This window comes from Liolophura sinensis, chromosome 7, assembly GCF_032854445.1.
Source record: "Liolophura sinensis isolate JHLJ2023 chromosome 7, CUHK_Ljap_v2, whole genome shotgun sequence".
Taxonomy (NCBI): domain Eukaryota; kingdom Metazoa; phylum Mollusca; class Polyplacophora; order Chitonida; family Chitonidae; genus Liolophura; species Liolophura sinensis.
The window spans coordinates 32,948,559-32,969,501 of NC_088301.1; the positions used below are offsets into that span (position 1 = coordinate 32,948,559).

At 41.8% G+C, this 20,943-nt stretch overlaps 1 protein-coding gene across 1 annotated transcript in view; it reads right to left on the reverse strand.

Moving 5' to 3' along the window:
- Positions 1–20,943, reverse strand: part of LOC135470855 (slit homolog 1 protein-like) — a 51,092-nt gene that overhangs the window by 27,051 nt on the left and 3,098 nt on the right. The window lies entirely within an intron of this gene.

The window sequence follows — 20,943 nt, forward strand, 5'->3', positions numbered from 1 at the left end:
AACCCTTTAAAAGATCACCCACTCCCCCCCCCCCCCCCCCACACACACACACACTACCTCGCTTTCCCATCTCCCCCATGGCCTGCCATTGGTTGGCTGGCTTACCTCAACTCACAGTGCAAAAGAATCCCACCACCTGTGTTGTTTGCCTCAGACTAAATTAGTACTTTCCACATAACAAACACCAAAGTGTGACACTGGCATCTACAAGAGATAAGTAGAGGGGAGAAATATGAATTTGCCACTTACAAAAATAAAGCCACACAGTACATGCACATTGGTCATTCAGACAGTCAGCAAGGCAACCCTCCCAAGACATGTGAAGGGACCCAAGAAGAGGGGAAAAGCTATACTTTTTACCTGTAACAACACAGAAATCCTCAAATAATCAGTGAGAAATTACATCCGTAATCAGGTTCCACACTGGGTGTTGCTGGGTGGGCATGAGGAATGGACATTCAAACTGTCCGTACATATATGAGAAACCTGTGACGTTTCCCCGGTTGGGGGGGTGGGGGGGGCCGGAGGGGTATGTGTCATGGTGTAGTACCGGACCAATGACGGGGATCTAGGTCGGCCAAGGGAGTGGAAGACTGCATCCGAATGGTCAGGCCTTTGAGGAAGCTGAACGGCTAGCAGACCCCCACTCACCTAGGTAGATCCCAGTTCAATATATGCATAAACCAGGCAAAGTTCACTGACGCCATGTTTGGGAGACAAGATCTAAAGAGGGAAACCAAGACAAAAGCTCAATAGGTATTAAAACTAGGATGTGAAAGACATATGTAGCTGTCTAATTTCTAACTTGTGTGTGAGGACATTGGAAACATAAAAAAAATCCCAGCTGCCCAGGGAGGTGGATGCCACACTGGGCCAGATACTAAAACAAAAACTCCTTTGAGATGTCGCAGGAACAGCGTACTATGTTCTGGTGGAAAACAGACACCTGGTGGGGCAGAGACTCATTTTCACAAGGGCAATATTCCAACAGATCACACTCACATGTATGCTAGAAACTTGAAATTGATCATTTTTGTTCCAACGCCACACATACTGTGTGAGTGCACATGTAACTTGTCAGAGGAATGAATATACACATACAATGAAAACTACATGCCTACAGTGGTTTATTTTTAAGTTTTAAAGAGGAAAATTTACCTTGTCCACTTCAAGTCTATGCCCAAAACAGCAGACAGTGTTTCAGCAGAGATGCCTGTTTTTCATGTTTTGTGACCTGCAGGATGATTGAAGCACATTTACCTAGTGTGTGGTGGCACACATGGGAGGAACTGACTTGGTTTGTAAATTAAATGCACACTGGCCCTCTCTACTACTCTAGCCAAGTAAATTAATCTGCTGATGTGTTTTTATCCAGCTGTGTGAGGCTGGGCCCTTATATGTGATGCAAGGCCTTATTGACCATCCTTAATCACACCACCCTATCTATCAGCCACATACTCCAATTTCACTCGCAGCACTCAAATTTTGCATTATTTATCAAATGTCAGCCCCAAAAGAGACATTTTAAAACCAGGAACAATGAAACATTGTCTGTGTTTGTTCCAGTCTGTTTATACTCCTGTACTACCCTTGACCACAGAGCGTTTTAGCCGATTTTTAGACAAAATGGATATGTGGGGAAAATATAGAATTAAAAAGCTTTAAACTGCTCAATCAAGTTCCATGTCAATGCAAACCACATCGCAGATGTACCCACCAAATATTATCAGGCTGTTGCCAAATCTGAGCACACAGTGACATATTACATGTTTTGGCACAAGTGGACAGATCAGGCCACAGACCCCCATTAGTTTTCCATAAGCGACAATGTTAACGTTTAGCGCTGTAGCTCAGTCCCAAACATTCGAGGCCAATAAGCTTTGGTGCATACCTGGCCCAGCCTGAGAGAAAGAAGCTGTAAAAATCTTGACATAGGTTGACTGGAAAAATCTGGACCTTTACATGCCGGCAGCTGGGAGGGGTGCCTAGCAACGCCAAGGGGACGTCACTCGCAGCCTGGTCACCACCTGTCTCCTTGTGTCCTCTCGCCCAGAATTTCAAACTTTCACCATTAAAACTCATACCTGCGCAAAGCTTAGACAATTTCCATCATTTTCATACCAAGCATGCACTTGTACACTAAAAACGGCAGGCTGGCAGCAAAAAAAGACTTTACACCCTAAAATACACAGAACTACAATCGTCCCTACTGAAAAACGCAAGTTGTAATGGGGTCTGTGTCCTATCACACCAGCCAACTTTTTTTAAAATCAATCATTTTTGCACCACATAATGCTTACTACCTCTAAACCTCACACATAAAGTTACAGCTTGATACATGCAAAAACTTTTCAGTAGGAGGAATTTAACTTGGGGTACCCCTATCTTGGAAATGTGTCTGTTTGTCCGTCCTCAAGCACCAAGTTCAAAGCTCTGTAGTGCACATACCGTTGAAAATATCTTAACCAGGTCAAATGTTTTGGAAAGCTGGTATGTATATCTGCAAGAAAAATGAAAAAAATTCCAATGACAAAGTATTTTACATTTTCCATTGACAAACATTTAGAAAATTATGGATTTTCAAGTAGATTTTCTTGTTTACAGCAGTGTTAAGAAAATACTTAAAAGCAAAAGTGTCAAAATATATATCAAAAGACAGGTAATTTATCTGACAATTCACTTAGCAAATATAGGACATACCTTTTAGGCAACTTTGTGCAAAATTTGACTTAAAGTAATACAGGTGGGTAGCAAAGCGGAGTTTCAAAATTCCAGAAAAGTACATTTTGATCACCATCAAAGTAAACGTATGCATCCAAATTGATATAGAAATGCTCATAGGCACAGTTTCCATGGATAGGGCTAAAGAAAAGACTAGTATCCCTTTTACATAGTGATTCACATGATTAAAACCCTTTAAAAGATCACCCACTCCCCCCCCCCACACACACACTACCCCCCTTTCCCGTCTCCCCCATGGCTGCCATTGGTTGGCTGGCTTACCTCAACTCACAGTGCAAAAGAATCCCACCACCTGTGTTGTTGCCTCAGACTAAATTTAAATTAGTACTTTCCACATAACAAACACCAAAGTGTGACACTGGCATCTACAAGAGATAAGTAGAGGGGAGAAATATGAATTTGCCACTTACAAAAATAAAGCCACACAGTACATGCACATTGGTCATTCAGACAGTCAGCAAGGCAACCCTCCCAAGACATGTTGAAGGGACCCAAGAAGAGGGGAAAAGCTATACTTTTTAACCTGTAACAACACAGAAATCCTCAAATAATCAGTGAGAAATTACATCCGTAATCAGGTTCCACACTGGGTGTTGCTGGGTGGGCATGAGGAATGGACATTCAAACTGTCCGTACATATATGAGAAACCTGTGACGTTTCCCCGGTTGGGGGGGTGGGGGGGCCGGAGGGGTATGTGTCATGGTGTAGTACCGGACCAATGACGGGGATTCTAGGTCGGCCAAGGGAGTGGAAGACTGCATCCGAATGGTCAGGCCTTTGAGGAAGCTGAACGGCTAGCAGACCCCACTCACCTAGGTAGATCCCAGTTCAATATATGCATAAACCAGGCAAAGTTCACTGACGCCATGTTTGGGAGACAAGATCTAAAGAGGGAAACCAAGACAAAAGCTCAATAGGTATTAAACTAGGATGTGAAAGACATATGTAGCTGTCTAATTTCTAACTTGTGTGTGAGGACATTGGAAACATAAAAAAAATCCCAGTTGCCCAGGGAGGTGGATGCCACACTGGGCCACATACTAAAACAAAAACTCCTTTGAGATGTCGCAGGAACAGCGTACTATGTTCTGGTGGAAAAACAGACACCTGGTGGGGCAGAGACTCATTTTCACAAGGGCAATATTCCAACAGATCACACTCACATGTATGCTAGAAACTTGAAATTGATCATTTTTGTTCCAACGCCACACATACTGTGTGAGTGCACATGTAACTTGTCAGAGGAATGAATATACACATGCAATGAAAACTACATGCCTACAGTGGTTTATTTTTAAGTTTAAAGAGGAAAATTTACCTTGTCCACTTCAAGTCTATGCCCAAAACAGCAGACAGTGTTCCAGCAGAGATGCCTGTTTTTCATGTTTTGTGACCTGCAGGATGATTTGAAGCACATTTACCTAGTGTGTGGTGGCACACATGGGAGGAACCTGACTTGGTTTGTAAATTAAATGCACACTGGCCCTCTCTACTACTCTAGCCAAGTAAATTAATCTGCTGATGTGTTTTTATCCAGCTGTGTGAGGCTGGGCCCTTATATGTGATGCAAGGCCTTATTGACCATCCTTAATCACACCACCCTATCTATCAGCCACATACTCCAATTTCACGCGCAGCACTCAAATTTTGCATTATTTATCAAATGTCAGCCCCAAAAGAGACATTTTAAAAACCAGGAACAATGAAACATTGTCTGTGTTTGTTCCAGTCTGTTTATACTCCTGTACTACCCTTGACCACAGAGCGCTTTAGCCCATTTTTAGACAAAATGGATATGTGGGGAAAATATAGAATTAAAAAGCTTTAAAACTGCTCAATCAAGTTCCATGTCAATGCAAACCACATCGCAGATGTACCCACCAAATATTATCAGGCTGTTGCCAAATCTGAGCACACAGTGACATATTACATGTTTTGGCACAAGTGGACAGATCAGGCCACAGACCCCCATTAGTTTTCCATAAGCGACAATGTTAACGTTTAGCGCTGTAGCTCAGTCCCAAACATTCCGAGGCCAATAAGCTTTGGTGCATACCTGGCCCAGCCTGAGAGAAAGAAGCTGTAAAAATCTTGACATAGGTTGACTGGAAAAATCTGGACCTTTACATGCCGGCAGCTGGGAGGGGTGCCTAGCAACGCCAAGGGGACGTCACTCGCAGCCTCGTCACCACCTGTCTCCTTGTGTCCTCTCGCCCAGAATTTCAAACTTTCACCATTAAAACTCATACCTGCGCAAAGCTTAGACAATTTCCATCATTTTCATACCAAGCATGCACTTGTACACTAAAAACGGCAGGCTGGCAGCAAAAAAAGACTTTACACCCTAAAATACACAGAACTACAATCGTCCCTACTGAAAAACGCAAGTTGTAATGGGGGTCTGTGTCCTATCACACCAGCCAACTTTTTTTAAAATCAATCATTTTTGCACCACATAATGCTTACTACCTCTAAACCTCACACATAAAGTTACAGCTTGATACATGCAAAAACTTTTCAGTAGGAGGAATTTAACTTGGGGTACTCCTATCTTGGAAATGTGTCTGTTTGTCCGTCCTCAAGCACCAAGTTCAAAGCTCTGTAGTGCACATACCGTTGAAAATATCTTAACCAGGTCAAATGTTTTGGAAAGCTGGTATGTATATCTGCAAGAAAAATGAAAAAATTCCAATGACAAAGTATTTTACATTTTCCATTGACAAACATTTAGAAAATTATGGATTTTCAAGTAGATTTTCTTGTTTACAGCAGTGTTAAGAAAATACTTAAAAGCCAAAAGTGTCAAAATATATATCAAAAGACAGGTAATTTATCTGACAATTCACTTAGCAAATATAGGACATACCTTTTAGCAACTTTGTGCAAAATTTGACTTAAAGTGATACAGGTGGGTAGCAAAGCGGAGTTTCAAAATTCCAGAAAAGTACATTTTGATCACCATCAAAGTAAACGTATGCATCCAAATTGATATAGAAATGCTCATAGGCACAGTTTCCATGGATAGGGCTAAAGAAAAGACTAGTATCCCTTTTACAAAGTGATTCACATGATAAAACCCTTTAAAAGATCACCCACTCCCCCACACACACACACACTACCCCCCTTTCCCGTCTCCCCCATGGCTGCCATTGGTTGGCTGGCTTACCTCAACTCACAGTGCAAAAGAATCCCACCACCTGTGTTGTTGCCTCAGACTAATTTAGTACTTTCCACATAACAAACACCAAAGTGTGACACTGGCATCTACAAGAGATAAGTAGAGGGGAGAAATATGAATTTGCCACTTACAAAAATAAAGCCACACAGTACATGCACATTGGTCATTCAGACAGTCAGCAAGGCAACCCTCCCAAGACATGTTGAAGGGACCCAAGAAGAGGGGAAAAGCTATACTTTTTAACCTGTAACAACACAGAAATCCTCAAATAATCAGTGAGAAATTACATCCGTAATCAGGTTCCACACTGGGTGTTGCTGGGTGGGCATGAGGAATGGACATTCAAACTGTCCGTACATATATGAGAAACCTGTGACGTTTCCCCGGTTGGGGGGGTGGGGGGGCCGGAGGGGTATGTGTCATGGTGTAGTACCGGACCAATGACGGGGATTCTAGGTCGGCCAAGGGAGTGGAAGACTGCATCCGAATGGTCAGGCCTTTGAGGAAGCTGAACGGCTAGCAGACCCCACTCACCTAGGTAGATCCCAGTTCAATATATGCATAAACCAGGCAAAGTTCACTGACGCCATGTTTGGGAGACAAGATCTAAAGAGGGAAACCAAGACAAAAGCTCAATAGGTATTAAACTAGGATGTGAAAGACATATGTAGCTGTCTAATTTCTAACTTGTGTGTGAGGACATTGGAAACATAAAAAAAATCCCAGTTGCCCAGGGAGGTGGATGCCACACTGGGCCACATACTAAAACAAAAACTCCTTTGAGATGTCGCAGGAACAGCGTACTATGTTCTGGTGGAAAAACAGACACCTGGTGGGGCAGAGACTCATTTTCACAAGGGCAATATTCCAACAGATCACACTCACATGTATGCTAGAAACTTGAAATTGATCATTTTTGTTCCAACGCCACACATACTGTGTGAGTGCACATGTAACTTGTCAGAGGAATGAATATACACATGCAATGAAAACTACATGCCTACAGTGGTTTATTTTTAAGTTTAAAGAGGAAAATTTACCTTGTCCACTTCAAGTCTATGCCCAAAACAGCAGACAGTGTTTCAGCAGAGATGCCTGTTTTTCATGTTTTGTGACCTGCAGGATGATTTGAAGCACATTTACCTAGTGTGTGGTGGCACACATGGGAGGAACCTGACTTGGTTTGTAAATTAAATGCACACTGGCCCTCTCTACTACTCTAGCCAAGTAAATTAATCTGCTGATGTGTTTTTATCCACCTGTGTGAGGCTGGGCCCTTATATGTGATGCAAGGCCTTATTGACCATCCTTAATCACACCACCCTATCTATCAGCCACATACTCCAATTTCACTCGCAGCACTCAAATTTTGCATTATTTATCAAATGTCAGCCCCAAAAGAGACATTTTAAAAACCAGGAACAATGAAACATTGTCTGTGTTTGTTCCAGTCTGTTTATACTCCTGTACTACCCTTGACCACAGAGCGTTTTAGCCGATTTTTAGACAAAATGGATATGTGGGGAAAATATAGAATTAAAAAGCTTTAAAACTGCTCAATCAAGTTCCATGTCAATGCAAACCACATCGCAGATGTACCCACCAAATATTATCAGGCTGTTGCCAAATCTGAGCACACAGTGACATATTACATGTTTTGGCACAAGTGGACAGATCAGGCCACAGACCCCCATTAGTTTTCCATAAGCGACAATGTTAACGTTTAGCGCTGTAGCTCAGTCCCAAACATTCCGAGGCCAATAAGCTTTGGTGCATACCTGGCCCAGCCTGAGAGAAAGAAGCTGTAAAAATCTTGACATAGGTTGACTGGAAAAATCTGGACCTTTACATGCCGGCAGCTGGGAGGGGTGCCTAGCAACGCCAAGGGGACGTCACTCGCAGCCTCATCACCACCTGTCTCCTTGTGTCCTCTCGCCCAGAATTTCAAACTTTCACCATTAAAACTCATACCTGCGCAAAGCTTAGACAATTTCCATCATTTTCATACCAAGCATGCACTTGTACACTAAAAACGGCAGGCTGGCAGCAAAAAAAGACTTTACACCCTAAAATACACAGAACTACAATCGTCCCTACTGAAAAACGCAAGTTGTAATGGGGGTCTGTGTCCTATCACACCAGCCAACTTTTTTTAAAATCAATCATTTTTGCACCACATAATGCTTACTACCTCTAAACCTCACACATAAAGTTACAGCTTGATACATGCAAAAACTTTTCAGTAGGAGGAATTTAACTTGGGGTACCCCTATCTTGGAAATGTGTCTGTTTGTCCGTCCTCAAGCACCAAGTTCAAAGCTCTGTAGTGCACATACCGTTGAAAATATCTTAACCAGGTCAAATGTTTTGGAAAGCTGGTATGTATATCTGCAAGAAAAATGAAAAAATTCCAATGACAAAGTATTTTACATTTTCCATTGACAAACATTTAGAAAATTATGGATTTTCAAGTAGATTTTCTTGTTTACAGCAGTGTTAAGAAAATACTTAAAAGCCAAAAGTGTCAAAATATATATCAAAAGACAGGTAATTTATCTGACAATTCACTTAGCAAATATAGGACATACCTTTTAGCAACTTTGTGCAAAATTTGACTTAAAGTAATACAGGTGGGTAGCAAAGCGGAGTTTCAAAATTCCAGAAAAGTACATTTTGATCACCATCAAAGTAAACATATGCATCCAAATTGATATAGAAATGCTCATAGGCAGAGTTTCCATGGATAGGGCTAAAGAAAAGACTAGTATCCCTTTTACATAGTGATTCACATGATAAAACCCTTTAAAAGATCACCCACTCCCCCCCCACACACACACTACCCCCCTTTCCCGTCTCCCCCATGGCTGCCATTGGTTGGCTGGCTTACCTCAACTCACAGTGCAAAAGAATCCCACCACCTGTGTTGTTGCCTCAGACTAAATTAGTACTTTCCACATAACAAACACCAAAGTGTGACACTGGCATCTACAAGAGATAAGTAGAGGGGAGAAATATGAATTTGCCACTTACAAAAATAAAGCCACACAGTACATGCACATTGGTCATTCAGACAGTCAGCAAGGCAACCCTCCCAAGACATGTTGAAGGGACCCAAGAAGAGGGGAAAAGCTATACTTTTTAACCTGTAACAACACAGAAATCCTCAAATAATCAGTGAGAAATTACATCCGTAATCAGGTTCCACACTGGGTGTTGCTGGGTGGGCATGAGGAATGGACATTCAAACTGTCCGTACATATATGAGAAACCTGTGACGTTTCCCCGGTTGGGGGGGTGGGGGGGCCGGAGGGGTATGTGTCATGGTGTAGTACCGGACCAATGACGGGGATTCTAGGTCGGCCAAGGGAGTGGAAGACTGCATCCGAATGGTCAGGCCTTTGAGGAAGCTGAACGGCTAGCAGACCCCACTCACCTAGGTAGATCCCAGTTCAATATATGCATAAACCAGGCAAAGTTCACTGACGCCATGTTTGGGAGACAAGATCTAAAGAGGGAAACCAAGACAAAAGCTCAATAGGTATTAAACTAGGATGTGAAAGACATATGTAGCTGTCTAATTTCTAACTTGTGTGTGAGGACATTGGAAACATAAAAAAAATCCCAGCTGCCCAGGGAGGTGGATGCCACACTGGGCCAGATACTAAAACAAAAACTCCTTTGAGATGTCGCAGGAACAGCGTACTATGTTCTGGTGGAAAAACAGACACCTGGTGGGGCAGAGACTCATTTTCACAAGGGCAATATTCCAACAGATCACACTCACATGTATGCTAGAAACTTGAAATTGATCATTTTTGTTCCAACGCCACACATACTGTGTGAGTGCACATGTAACTTGTCAGAGGAATGAATATACACATGCAATGAAAACTACATGCCTACAGTGGTTTATTTTTAAGTTTAAAGAGGAAAATTTACCTTGTCCACTTCAAGTCTATGCCCAAAACAGCAGACAGTGTTCCAGCAGAGATGCCTGTTTTTCATGTTTTGTGACCTGCAGGATGATTTGAAGCACATTTACCTAGTGTGTGGTGGCACACATGGGAGGAACCTGACTTGGTTTGTAAATTAAATGCACACTGGCCCTCTCTACTACTCTAGCCAAGTAAATTAATCTGCTGATGTGTTTTTATCCAGCTGTGTGAGGCTGGGCCCTTATATGTGATGCAAGGCCTTATTGACCATCCTTAATCACACCACCCTATCTATCAGCCACATACTCCAATTTCACGCGCAGCACTCAAATTTTGCATTATTTATCAAATGTCAGCCCCAAAAGAGACATTTTAAAAACCAGGAACAATGAAACATTGTCTGTGTTTGTTCCAGTCTGTTTATACTCCTGTACTACCCTTGACCACAGAGCGCTTTAGCCCATTTTTAGACAAAATGGATATGTGGGGAAAATATAGAATTAAAAAGCTTTAAAACTGCTCAATCAAGTTCCATGTCAATGCAAACCACATCGCAGATGTACCCACCAAATATTATCAGGCTGTTGCCAAATCTGAGCACACAGTGACATATTACATGTTTTGGCACAAGTGGACAGATCACACCAGCCAACTTTTTTTAAAATCAATCATTTTTGCACCACATAATGCTTACTACCTCTAAACCTCACACATAAAGTTACAGCTTGATACATGCAAAAACTTTTCAGTAGGAGGAATTTAACTTGGGGTACCCCTATCTTGGAAATGTGTCTGTTTGTCCGTCCTCAAGCACCAAGTTCAAAGCTCTGTAGTGCACATACCGTTGAAAATATCTTAACCAGGTCAAATGTTTTGAGAAAGCTGGTATGTATATCTGCAAGAAAAATGAAAAAATTCCAATGACAAAGTATTTTACATTTTCCATTGACAAACATTTAGAAAATTATGGATTTTCAAGTAGATTTTCTTGTTTACAGCAGTGTTAAGAAAATACTTAAAAGCCAAAAGTGTCAAAATATATATCAAAAGACAGGTAATTTATCTGACAATTCACTTAGCAAATATAGGACATACCTTTTAGCAACTTTGTGCAAAATTTGACTTAAAGTAATACAGGTGGGTAGCAAAGCGGAGTTTCAAAATTCCAGAAAAGTACATTTTGATCACCATCAAAGTAAACATATGCATCCAAATTGATATAGAAATGCTCATAGGCACAGTTTCCATGGATAGGGCTAAAGAAAAGACTAGTATCCCTTTTACATAGTGATTCACATGATAAAACCCTTTAAAAGATCACCCACTCCCCCCCCACACACACACTACCCCCCTTTCCCGTCTCCCCCATGGCTGCCATTGGTTGGCTGGCTTACCTCAACTCACAGTGCAAAAGAATCCCACCACCTGTGTTGTTGCCTCAGACTAAATTAGTACTTTCCACATAACAAACACCAAAGTGTGACACTGGCATCTACAAGAGATAAGTAGAGGGGAGAAATATGAATTTGCCACTTACAAAAATAAAGCCACACAGTACATGCACATTGGTCATTCAGACAGTCAGCAAGGCAACCCTCCCAAGACATGTTGAAGGGACCCAAGAAGAGGGGAAAAGCTATACTTTTTAACCTGTAACAACACAGAAATCCTCAAATAATCAGTGAGAAATTACATCCGTAATCAGGTTCCACACTGGGTGTTGCTGGGTGGGCATGAGGAATGGACATTCAAACTGTCCGTACATATATGAGAAACCTGTGACGTTTCCCCGGTTGGGGGGGTGGGGGGGCCGGAGGGGTATGTGTCATGGTGTAGTACCGGACCAATGACGGGGATTCTAGGTCGGCCAAGGGAGTGGAAGACTGCATCCGAATGGTCAGGCCTTTGAGGAAGCTGAACGGCTAGCAGACCCCACTCACCTAGGTAGATCCCAGTTCAATATATGCATAAACCAGGCAAAGTTCACTGACGCCATGTTTGGGAGACAAGATCTAAAGAGGGAAACCAAGACAAAAGCTCAATAGGTATTAAACTAGGATGTGAAAGATATATGTAGCTGTCTAATTTCTAACTTGTGTGTGAGGACATTGGAAACATAAAAAAAATCCCAGCTGCCCAGGGAGGTGGATGCCACACTGGGCCAGATACTAAAACAAAAACTCCTTTGAGATGTCGCAGGAACAGCGTACTATGTTCTGGTGGAAAAACAGACACCTGGTGGGGCAGAGACTCATTTTCACAAGGGCAATATTCCAACAGATCACACTCACATGTATGCTAGAAACTTGAAATTGATCATTTTTGTTCCAATGCCACACATACTGTGTGAGTGCACATGTAACTTGTCAGAGGAATGAATATACACATGCAATGAAAACTACATGCCTACAGTGGTTCATTTTTAAGTTTAAAGAGGAAAATTTACCTTGTCCACTTCAAGTCTATGCCCAAAACAGCAGACAGTGTTCCAGCAGAGATGCCTGTTTTTCATGTTTTGTGACCTGCAGGATGATTTGAAGCACATTTACCTAGTGTGTGGTGGCACACATGGGAGGAACCTGACTTGGTTTGTAAATTAAATGCACACTGGCCCTCTCTACTACTCTAGCCAAGTAAATTAATCTGCTGATGTGTTTTTATCCAGCTGTGTGAGGCTGGGCCCTTATATGTGATGCAAGGCCTTATTGACCATCCTTAATCACACCACCCTATCTATCAGCCACATACTCCAATTTCACGCGCAGCACTCAAATTTTGCATTATTTATCAAATGTCAGCCCCAAAAGAGACATTTTAAAAACCAGGAACAATGAAACATTGTCTGTGTTTGTTCCAGTCTGTTTATACTCCTGTACTACCCTTGACCACAGAGCGCTTTAGCCCATTTTTAGACAAAATGGATATGTGGGGAAAATATAGAATTAAAAAGCTTTAAAACTGCTCAATCAAGTTCCATGTCAATGCAAACCACATCGCAGATGTACCCACCAAATATTATCAGGCTGTTGCCAAATCTGAGCACACAGTGACATATTACATGTTTTGGCACAAGTGGACAGATCACACCAGCCAACTTTTTTTAAAATCAATCATTTTTGCACCACATAATGCTTACTACCTCTAAACCTCACACATAAAGTTACAGCTTGATACATGCAAAAACTTTTCAGTAGGAGGAATTTAACTTGGGGTACCCCTATCTTGGAAATGTGTCTGTTTGTCCGTCCTCAAGCACCAAGTTCAAAGCTCTGTAGTGCACATACCGTTGAAAATATCTTAACCAGGTCAAATGTTTTGGAAAGCTGGTATGTATATCTGCAAGAAAAATGAAAAAATTCCAATGACAAAGTATTTTACATTTTCCATTGACAAACATTTAGAAAATTATGGATTTTCAAGTAGATTTTCTTGTTTACAGCAGTGTTAAGAAAATACTTAAAAGCCAAAAGTGTCAAAATATACATCAAAAGACAGGTAATTTATCTGACAAATCACTTAGCAAATATAGGACATACCTTTTAGCAACTTTGTGCAAAATTTGACTTAAAGGGATACAGGTGGGTAGCAAAGCGGAGTTTCAAAATTCCAGAAAAGTACATTTTGATCACCATCAAAGTAAACGTATGCATCCAAATTGATATAGAAATGCTCATAGGCAGAGTTTCCATGGATAGGGCTAAAGAAAAGACTAGTATCCCTTTTACATAGTGATTCACATGATAAAACCCTTTAAAAGATCACCCACTCCCCCCCCCTTACACACACACACTACCCCCCTTTCCCGTCTCCCCCATGGCTGCCATTGGTTGGCTGGCTTACCTCAACTCACAGTGCAAAAGAATCCCACCACCTGTGTTGTTGCCTCAGACTAAATTAGTACTTTCCACATAACAAATACCAAAGTGTGACACTGGCATCTACAAGAGATAAGTAGAGGGGAGAAATATGAATTTGCCACTTACAAAAATAAAGCCACACAGTACATGCACATTGGTCATTCAGACAGTCAGCAAGGCAACCCTCCCAAGACATGTTGAAGGGACCCAAGAAGAGGGGAAAAGCTATACTTTTTAACCTGTAACAACACAGAAATCCTCAAATAATCAGTGAGAAATTACATCCGTAATCAGGTTCCACACTGGGTGTTGCTGGGTGGGCATGAGGAATGGACATTCAAACTGTCCGTACATATATGAGAAACCTGTGACGTTTCCCCGGTTGGGGGGGTGGGGGGGCCGGAGGGGTATGTGTCATGGTGTAGTACCGGACCAATGACGGGGATTCTAGGTCGGCCAAAGGAGTCGAATACTGCATCCGAATGGTCAGGCCTTTGAGGAAGCTGAACGGCTAGCAGACCCCACTCACCTAGGTAGATCCCAGTTCAATGTATGCATAAACCAGGCAAAGTTCACTGACGCCATGTTTGGGAGACAAGATCTAAAGAGGGAAACCAAGACAAAAGCTCAATAGGTATTAAACTAGGATGTGAAAGACATATGTAGCTGTCTAATTTCTAACTTGTGTGTGAGGACATTGGAAACATAAAAAAAATCCCAGTTGCCCAGGGAGGTGGATGCCACACTGGGCCACATACTAAAACAAAAACTCCTTGAGATGTCGCAGGAACAGCGTACTATGTTCTGGTGGAAAAACAGACACCTGGTGGGGAAGAGACTCATTTTCACAAGGGCAATATTCCAACAGATCACACTCACATGTATGCTAGAAACTTGAAATTGATCATTTTTGTTCCAACGCCACACATACTGTGTGAGTGCACATGTAACTTGTCAGAGGAATGAATATACACATGCAATGAAAACTACATGCCTACAGTGGTTTATTTTTAAGTTTAAAGAGGAAAATTTACCTTGTCCACTTCAAGTCTATGCCCAAAACAGCAGACAGTGTTCCAGCAGAGATGCCTGTTTTTCATGTTTTGTGACCTGCAGGATGATTTGAAGCACATTTACCTAGTGTGTGGTGGCACACATGGGAGGAACCTGACTTGGTTTGTAAATTAAATGCACACTGGCCCTCTCTACTACTCTAGCCAAGTAAATTAATCTGCTGATGTGTTTTTATCCACCTGTGTGAGGCTGGGCCCTTATATGTGATGCAAGGCCTTATTGACCATCCTTAATCACACCACCCTATCTATCAGCCACATACTCCAATTTCACTCGCAGCACTCAAATTTTGCATTATTTATCAAATGTCAGCCCCAAAAGAGACATTTTAAAAACCAGGAACAATGAAACATTGTCTGTGTTTGTTCCAGTCTGTTTATACTCCTGTACTACCCTTGACCACAGAGCGCTTTAGCCCATTTTTAGACAAAATGGATATGTGGGGAAAATATAGAATTAAAAAGCTTTAAAACTGCTCAATCAAGTTCCATGTCAATGCAAACCACATCGCAGATGTACCCACCAAATATTATCAGGCTGTTGCCAAATCTGAGCACACAGTGACATATTACATGTTTTGGCACAAGTGGACAGATCAGGCCACAGACCCCCATTAGTTTTCCATAAGCGACAATGTTAACGTTTAGCGCTGTAGCTCAGTCCCAAACATTCCGAGGCCAATAAGCTTTGGTGCATACCTGGCCCAGCCTGAGAGAAAGAAGCTGTAAAAATCTTGACATAGGTTGACTGGAAAAATCTGGACCTTTACATGCCGGCAGCTGGGAGGGGTGCCTAGCAACGCCAAGGGGACGTCACTCGCAGCCTCGTCACCACCTGTCTCCTTGTGTCCTCTCGCCCAGAATTTCAAACTTTCACCATTAAAACTCATACCTGCCCAAAGCTTAGACAATTTCCATCATTTTCATACCAAGCATGCACTTGTACACTAAAAACGGCAGGCTGGCAGCAAAAAAAGACTTTACACCCTAAAATACACAGAACTACAATCGTCCCTACTGAAAAACGCAAGTTGTAATGGGGGTCTGTGTCCTATCACACCAGCCAACTTTTTTTAAAATCAATCATTTTTGCACCACATAATGCTTACTACCTCTAAACCTCACACATAAAGTTACAGCTTGATACATGCAAAAACTTTTCAGTAGGAGGAATTTAACTTGGGGTACCCCTATCTTGGAAATGTGTCTGTTTGTCCGTCCTCAAGCACCAAGTTCAAAGCTCTGTAGTGCACATACCGTTGAAAATATCTTAACCAGGTCAAATGTTTTGGAAAGCTGGTATGTATATCTGCAAGAAAAATGAAAAAATTCCAATGACAAAGTATTTTACATTTTCCATTGACAAACATTTAGAAAATTATGGATTTTCAAGTAGATTTTCTTGTTTACAGCAGTGTTAAGAAAATACTTAAAAGCCAAAAGTGTCAAAATACATATCAAAAGACAGGTAATTTATCTGACAATTCACTTAGCAAATATAGGACATACCTTTTAGCAACTTTGTGCAAAATTTGACTTAAAGTGATACAGGTGGGTAGCAAAGCGGAGTTTCAAAATTCCAGAAAAGTACATTTTGATCACCATCAAAGTAAACGTATGCATCCAAATTGATATAGAAATGCTCATAGGCAGAGTTTCCATGGATAGGGCTAAAGAAAAGACTAGTATCCCTTTTACATAGTGATTCACATGATAAAACCCTTTAAAAGATCACCCACTCCCCCCCCCCCACACACACACACTACCCCCCTTTCCCGTCTCCCCCATGGCTGCCATTGGTTGGCTGGCTTACCTCAACTCACAGTGCAAAAGAATCCCACCACCTGTGTTGTTGCCTCAGACTAAATTAGTACTTTCCACATAACAAACACCAAAGTGTGACACTGGCATCTACAAGAGATAAGTAGAGGGGAGAAATATGAATTTGCCACTTACAAAAATAAAGCCACACAGTACATGCACATTGGTCATTCAGACAGTCAGCAAGGCAACCCTCCCAAGACATGTTGAAGGGACCCAAGAAGAGGGGAAAAGCTATACTTTTTAACCTGTAACAACACAGAAATCCTCAAATAATCAGTGAGAAATTACATCCGTAATCAGGTTCCACACTGGGTGTTGCTGGGTGGGCATGAGGAATGGACATTCAAACTGTCCGTACATATATGAGAAACCTGTGACGTTTCCCCGGTTGGGGGGGTGGGGGGGCCGGAGGGGTATGTGTCATGGTGTAGTACCGGACCAATGACGGGGATTCTAGGTCGGCCAAGGGAGTGGAAGACTGCATCCGAATGGTCAGGCCTTTGAGGAAGCTGAACGGCTAGCAGACCCCACTCACCTAGGTAGATCCCAGTTCAATATATGGATAAACCAGGCAAAGTTCACTGACGCCATGTTTGGGAGACAAGATCTAAAGAGGGAAACCAAGACAAAAGCTCAATAGGTATTAAACTAGGATGTGAAAGACATATGTAGCTGTCTAATTTCTAACTTGTGTGTGAGGACATTGGAAACATAAAAAAAATCCCAGTTGCCCAGGGAGGTGGATGCCACACTGGGCCACATACTAAAACAAAAACTCCTTTGAGATGTCGCAGGAACAGCGTACTATGTTCTGGTGGAAAAACAGACACCTGGTGGGGCAGAGACTCATTTTCACAAGGGCAATATTCCAACAGATCACACTCACATGTATGCTAGAAACTTGAAATTGATCATTTTTGTTCCAACGCCACACATACTGTGTGAGTGCACATGTAACTTGTCAGAGGAATGAATATACACATGCAATGAAAACTACATGCCTACAGTGGTTTATTTTTAAGTTTAAAGAGGAAAATTTACCTTGTCCACTTCAAGTCTATGCCCAAAACAGCAGACAGTGTTCCAGCAGAGATGCCTGTTTTTCATGTTTTGTGACCTGCAGGATGATTTGAAGCACATTTACCTAGTGTGTGGTGGCACACATGGGAGGAACCTGACTTGGTTTGTAAATTAAATGCACACTGGCCCTCTCTACTACTCTAGCCAAGTAAATTAATCTGCTGATGTGTTTTTATCCAGCTGTGTGAGGCTGGGCCCTTATATGTGATGCAAGGCCTTATTGACCATCCTTAATCACACCACCCTATCTATCAGCCACATACTCCAATTTCACGCGCAGCACTCAAATTTTGCATTATTTATCAAATGTCAGCCCCAAAAGAGACATTTTAAAAACCAGGAACAATGAAACATTGTCTGTGTTTGTTCCAGTCTGTTTATACTCCTGTACTACCCTTGACCACAGAGCGCTTTAGCCCATTTTTAGACAAAATGGATATGTGGGGAAAATATAGAATTAAAAAGCTTTAAAACTGCTCAATCAAGTTCCATGTCAATGCAAACCACATCGCAGATGTACCCACCAAATATTATCAGGCTGTTGCCAAATCTGAGCACACAGTGACATATTACATGTTTTGGCACAAGTGGACAGATCACACCAGCCAACTTTTTTTAAAATCAATCATTTTTGCACCACATAATGCTTACTACCTCTAAACCTCACACATAAAGTTACAGCTTGATACATGCAAAAACTTTTCAGTAGGAGGAATTTAACTTGGGGTACCCCTATCTTGGAAATGTGTCTGTTTGTCCGTCCTCAAGCACCAAGTTCAAAGCTCTGTAGTGCACATACCGTTGAAAATATCTTAACCAGGTCAAATGTTTTGGAAAGCTGGTATGTATATCTGCAAGAAAAATGAAAAAATTCCAATGACAAAGTATTTTACATTTTCCATTGACAAACATTTAGAAAATTATGGATTTTCAAGTAGATTTTCTTGTTTACAGCAGTGTTAAGAAAATACTTAAAAGCCAAAAGTGTCAAAATATACATCAAAAGACAGGTAATTTATCTGACAATTCACTTAGCAAATATAGGACATACCTTTTAGCAACTTTGTGCAAAATTTGACTTAAAGGGATACAGGTGGGTAGCAAAGCGGAGTTTCAAAATTCCAGAAAAGTACATTTTGATCACCATCAAAGTAAACGTATGCATCCAAATTGATATAGAAATGCTCATAGGCAGAGTTTCCATGGATAGGGCTAAAGAAAAGACTAGTATCCCTTTTACATAGTGATTCACATGATAAAACCCTTTAAAAGATCACCCACTCCCCCCCCCTTACACACACACACTACCCCCCTTTCCCGTCTCCCCCATGGCTGCCATTGGTTGGCTGGCTTACCTCAACTCACAGTGCAAAAGAATCCCACCACCTGTGTTGTTGCCTCAGACTAAATTAGTACTTTCCACATAACAAATACCAAAGTGTGACACTGGCATCTACAAGAGATAAGTAGAGGGGAGAAATATGAATTTGCCACTTACAAAAATAAAGCCACACAGTACATGCACATTGGTCATTCAGACAGTCAGCAAGGCAACCCTCCCAAGACATGTTGAAGGGACCCAAGAAGAGGGGAAAAGCTATACTTTTTAACCTGTAACAACACAGAAATCCTCAAATAATCAGTGAGAAATTACATCCGTAATCAGGTTCCACACTGGGTGTTGCTGGGTGGGCATGAGGAATGGACATTCAAACTGTCCGTACATATATGAGAAACCTGTGACGTTTCCCCGGTTGGGGGGGTGGGGGGGCCGGAGGGGTATGTGTCATGGTGTAGTACCGGACCAATGACGGGGATTCTAGGTCGGCCAAAGGAGTCGAATACTGCATCCGAATGGTCAGGCCTTTGAGGAAGCTGAACGGCTAGCAGACCCCACTCACCTAGGTAGATCCCAGTTCAATGTATGCATAAACCAGGCAAAGTTCACTGACGCCATGTTTGGGAGACAAGATCTAAAGAGGGAAACCAAGACAAAAGCTCAATAGGTATTAAACTAGGATGTGAAAGACATATGTAGCTGTCTAATTTCTAACTTGTGTGTGAGGACATTGGAAACATAAAAAAAATCCCAGTTGCCCAGGGAGGTGGATGCCACACTGGGCCACATACTAAAACAAAAACTCCTTGAGATGTCGCAGGAACAGCGTACTATGTTCTGGTGGAAAAACAGACACCTGGTGGGGCAGAGACTCATTTTCACAAGGGCAATATTCCAACAGATCACACTCACATGTATGCTAGAAACTTGAAATTGATCATTTTTGTTCCAACGCCACACATACTGTGTGAGTGCACATGTAACTTGTCAGAGGAATGAATATACACATGCAATGAAAACTACATGCCTACAGTGGTTTATTTTTAAGTTTAAAGAGGAAAATTTACCTTGTCCACTTCAAGTCTATGCCCAAAACAGCAGACAGTGTTCCAGCAGAGATGCCTGTTTTTCATGTTTTGTGACCTGCAGGATGATTTGAAGCACATTTACCTAGTGTGTGGTGGCACACATGGGAGGAACCTGACTTGGTTTGTAAATTAAATGCACACTGGCCCTCTCTACTACTCTAGCCAAGTAAATTAATCTGCTGATGTGTTTTTATCCAGCTGTGTGAGGCTGGGCCCTTATATGTGATGCAAGGCCTTATTGACCATCCTTAATCACACCACCCTATCTATCAGCCACATACTCCAATTTCACTCGCAGCACTCAAATTTTGCATTATTTATCAAATGTCAGCCCCAAAAGAGACATTTTAAAAACCAGGAACAATGAAACATTGTCTGTGTTTGTTCCAGTCTGTTTATACTCCTGTACTACCCTTGACCACAGAGCGCTTTAGCCCATTTTTAGACAAAATGGATATGTGGGGAAAATATAGAATTAAAAAGCTTTAAAACTGCTCAATCAAGTTCCATGTCAATGCAAACCACATCGCAGATGTACCCACCAAATATTATCAGGCTGTTGCCAAATCTGAGCACACAGTGACATATTACATGTTTTGGCACAAGTGGACAGATCAGGCCACAGACCCCCATTAGTTTTCCATAAGCGACAATGTTAACGTTTAGCGCTGTAGCTCAGTCCCAAACATTCCGAGGCCAATAAGCTTTGGTGCATACCTGGCCCAGCCTGAGAGAAAGAAGCTGTAAAAATCTTGACATAGGTTGACTGGAAAAATCTGGACCTTTACATGCCGGCAGCTGGGAGGGGTGCCTAGCAACGCCAAGG